This window comes from Penaeus monodon, chromosome 2 (assembly GCF_015228065.2).
Source record: "Penaeus monodon isolate SGIC_2016 chromosome 2, NSTDA_Pmon_1, whole genome shotgun sequence".
NCBI classification, from domain to species: domain Eukaryota; kingdom Metazoa; phylum Arthropoda; class Malacostraca; order Decapoda; family Penaeidae; genus Penaeus; species Penaeus monodon.
In genome coordinates this window covers 43,946,137-43,951,136 of record NC_051387.1, presented here as the reverse complement: position 1 = coordinate 43,951,136, position 5,000 = coordinate 43,946,137, and positions in this window count along the sequence as shown.

Below are 5,000 nucleotides of genomic sequence, written 5' to 3'. Positions count from 1 at the left end.
TTATGATGATAAAAATAATGATAATGATTATGATGATAAGCATACTACTACAACTACTGCTACTACTTATAATGGTAAAGGTAACAATAATAATAATAATAATAATAATAATAATAATAATAATAATAATAATGATGATGATGATGATAGTATTGAACATGTTGCTGCTGCTGATGATGATAATGATAGTAATGATAAGGATGATAATGATAATAAGAATTATAATGACGATAACGATAATCATAATGGTAATAACAATAACAATAACGATAGCAACAAAACAATAACAACAACATCATCAAAAACAACAATAGCAATATGAAAGTATCAGTAGCATCACTTGGAGATCCGCATCTTAAAGAGAATTTCTAAATATCCCTTCTCCTGTAATGGAGTAGACGTAAACCTAAGCTATCTATTTGCAATCTCGTAATGGTTTAATAAGCCGATGTAACTTAGTAATTTAGTATAATTAACACACACACACACACACACACACACACACACACACACACACATATATATATATATGTATATATATATGTATATATATATATATATATATATATATATATATATATATATATATATATATATCTTATCGATCTTCCAATCTGTTTATCTATCTACCAGTCTGTCTATCGATTTGTATATTTATCTATCATTCTCCATCTACCTATCTATCCATCCATATAGCTATCTATCTATCTGACTCGCTGTCTGTTTACATATCTATCTGTCTGTTTATTTATCTGTCTGTCTATGCACTTATACAGATGCGTGAAATTAGTGTAAATTATTAAATTTCAAAACTGTATAACCATTACGATCTTCATATTCGCCCTCTTAAGCAAAGTCAGTCCTACTAATGGACTATGATCTGCAGGGGGATAAATGCAATACTGATATATTCCAGACTTTCATATTTGTACCTTCTGGAATGTTTGTATATATATATATATATATATTTTAATATTATATATATATATATATATATATATATATATAAAATACATATATATATATATATATATATTTTATATATATATATATATATATATTTTAAATATATATTATATATATATATATATATATATATATAATATGTGTATACACACACACAAAAACCCACACTATATAGTGTGTTATATATATAATATATATATATATATATATATATAATATATATATATATATATATATATATATATATATATATACTTATCCTCTTTACTGATCTTGCTTTTGGTCACCTTCATATTTGATTGTGTAAATCCCAAAAACAGCGGAAGTGGTTTGGCATGTAAATCTTTCCCATATTTATTTGTGTATGTATTATCTATGCCAGGTATTAAAGTCAAACATGAAGGTTTTACCAATTTCCATGTGATGTCCTTATGTAAACCGTGTATAAAGAATTTTAATCCTTTATTTTTGGACCAAAATTCTAATCAAAGCACCATTTTAAAAATTCCTTTTGGTATAAAGCTTCTCTTGTCTTTTGAGGGGGATATCGGTAAATGGATTTTATTTAGCAATAAGATTATATAATTTTTACCAGACAACCGACTACTATGAGGGAAAAATTACTGGAGAGAAGGTCAGGCATTAGACCTTACTAAACGTAATTTCTATATCCGACATGTTCTTGTTTCATCGAAATTTTTATTTTTGATCTTTTTTTATTTTCTCTCGTTTTCAATTATAATTATGTGCTTTTTTTATCGAATTTTACTGGATGTCAAAGAGTCTCTGTCTCTGTCTGACTTTATAATTTTTTAAATGCAGGAAAAAGAAAAAAAAAAATCGTCTCCCGCCTTAGACCACCTTTTCGCATGTAAACATATGTTTTCGATTTTTATTAAACTTTGTATGGCTATTTAATGTATTTGAATTTATTCTTCATCCTGTCCAGTCATTTATCTCAGAGAGAGAGAGAGAGAGAGAGAGAGAGAGAGAAAAGGAGAGAGAGAAGAGAGAGAGAGGAGAGAGAGGAGAGAGAGAGAGAGAGAAAGAGATACATAAAGAGAGAGAGAGAGAGAGAGAGAGAGAGAGAGAGAGAGAGAGAGAGAGAGAGAGGGGAGAGAGAGAGGAGAGAGAGAGAGAGAAATATATATATATATATATATAATATATATATATATATAAAATTATATATATATATATTATATATATATATATATATATATGAACCGTATTCATATTGACAAATGTAGACTGTAAACCGAAGAATCGGAAAGTAAATTGTTCATTTGAACAAATAAACAATTTACTTTCCGATTCTTCTGTTTACAGGAAAGTAACGAAAGGTGAAGGGAAGATGGAGGCTGCCAGGTTCAAGAAAAAGGCGAGGGATTTTCTTCTGCGTTTCAGCGATGTAAACGCCTACTTCACCTGCTTGGAGAGGCCCCCCGCAACCCGTCCATGAGAGGTCTCCCGAAGGTACACAAGCCAGATGAGACCGATCACCTCTGGCATTGGCAGCGCTCCCCATCGTTTGGCCAAGTATTTGGCTAAACCCCTCTCTGGCGCTATGGGGGTCATCAGTGATTCCCACCTGAAGAACCCCGGGGGACCTCATCAGACGCCCTCCAGAATTCTGGGTATAGAATAAAAATTTGCCAGTTTGATGTTAAACCCCTCTTCCCAAATGTACCACAGACGGAGCAGTCCGGGCGTCGAGAGGGTCACCAGCTCCATACAGACGCAGAACTCCCGCTCCCGAGACACCACTTCGTTCTCCTAGTGAAGTTATGCGTAGACTTCGGCTACTTTCGAATTTGCTGGGGATGAATACCAGCAGATTAGTGGCCCTCGCCATGGGCTCCCCCTTGAGTGCCGTCATGGCTTGCTTGTTCAGGGAAACGCTGGGGGAGGGATAACTACAGGGATATAATCGGCAGACATTCAACATGGCTTCGATACGTAGATGACGTCCTCGTCATTGTCCCAGGGGGTTTCGTGCTTACAACATACCTACGCGACTCAACTCCGTTCACGAGAAAATCCGTTCACCGTGGGGGAGGGGGAAGAATCAGAAACTACCTTTCTGGATACTCTGATCCATCGGGGTGACGACGGCCTACGTTTCTCTGCATACAGAAAGCCTACAAATAAAGATGATTATATCCATTACTACTCCGCCCACAGCAACAAAACGAAATCTGGTGTTGTGATTGGCTTCTTCCTCAGAGCAATGAGGATCTGCAGCCCTGAATTTCTCGAGGATGAGGTTGCCTATATAATTAGTTGTTTCATGAAACACAAGTATCCCAGAGGCTTTCTGTTAAACCTCAAAAAAGAGGCGGAGAGCATACTTGTAAGAGCAGACCCCGCACCCTCTTCTAATAATTGTCTCATTTTACCGTCATTTACTTTTCCCCAGGCGATCGGCAGATACTTTCGGCAAGACAGTGAGAATCGCCAGTACCCCGGGGGAAAAAAGATACATGACTTAATACGTGACAGAAAGCAGCCCGAAGCAACCCTTGTAGTGTTGTATATCGCATACCCTGCAGCGGTTGCGATACAGCAAAACTTTGGGGAAACAGGCCGTGGTTTCAGCACCAGATCAGCGAACATCGAGCTAAACATCCGTCACCACAGAACTTCCAATGCCATGGGGTACATGTAGATGAAGCTGGACATCTACCAAACTGGAAGGACGCATAAATAGTCCATGAAGGAAACTGAACAACGAAAAGAAAAATTATGGAAGCAGCATACATCGGACGGAGAGTAATGTCAACACGCATCGGGCAGGTTCAGATTATCCAAGGTCACAGCAACATCATTACGAGAAACCCAAATAAAGGTCACAGTCAGGTATTTTGTCAGCTCACCCCTGATATAATTTTCTTGTAATTTCTCTGTTGTATTATTTCCTGCCGCATTCGAACCGGTCAATACATCTTCTGTATTGTAAGATATTCTTTCTCTTCATACCTTTCTACATAATATAATATATAATATATATATAATATATATATATATATTTTATATATTATATATATATATTATATATATATAGAGAGGGGAGAGGAGAGAGGAAGAGAGAGAGAAGAGAGAGAGAGGTGAGAGAGAGAGAGAGGAGAGAGAAGAAGAGAGAGGAGAGAGAGAAGAGAGAGAGAGAATAGAGAGAGAGGAAAGAGAAGAGAAGAGGAGAAAGAAAATTTCACAATTCTTTCTTTATTACAAATTCCTGACTTTCTCTTTCCCCTTTCCTTCTCTCCCTTTCCACCTTCACCCTACCTTTCCTCCTCTCTCTCCCCCTTGAGGTTCTCGCCTCCCTCTTCCCCCTCCTCCAAACCCCCTCCCTAACCTCTCCTTACCCCCCCCTCTTCTTCTTTCCCCAAACTTCTCTCTTTTTCCCCGTCCCTCCTCCTTCCCCCTTCCCCTTTTCTCCCTCCCTATCCTCCCTTTCCCATCCTCTGTCAACCTCCCCCCCCCCCCAAACAAACCCTTCCCCTCTTTCCCCTTCCTCCCCTCCCTCTTCCCTTAATTCATCCCCTCCCACTCCCCTTATCGTCCCCCCCTTTTTTTTCCCCCCCCTCTCACCCCTCCCCTAGACTTTAAAACTTTTTCCCTCTTATTACTTTCCAGTAATCAGCGTTCTGTTTCTCGCTTTTCCCGTGTCCTATTGCAATCCTTTCATCCTTAATCTGTCTTTGATAAATTTTCCCAGCTCTCTCCCCTCTCCCCTCTTCCCCCTCTCCTCTCTTCCCTCCTGCTCTTTGCCCCTTCTTCTTCCCCCTCTCCCCTCCCTCCTTTTTCCCAACTCTCTCTCCCTCTCTCTCTCGCTCTTTCTCTAACTCTCCCTTTTCCAATCCTCTCTTTCCTCTAACCTCTCTCTTCTCTCTCTCCTCTCTCCTCTCTCTCTCTCCCCTTTCCCCTTCTCTCTCTCCCTCTCTCTCCCTCTCTTCTCTCTCCTTTTCCCTTCTCTCTGTCTGCTTCTTTTTGCTCTCTCTCTCTCTCTCTCTCTCCCTTTCTCTCTTCTTCCC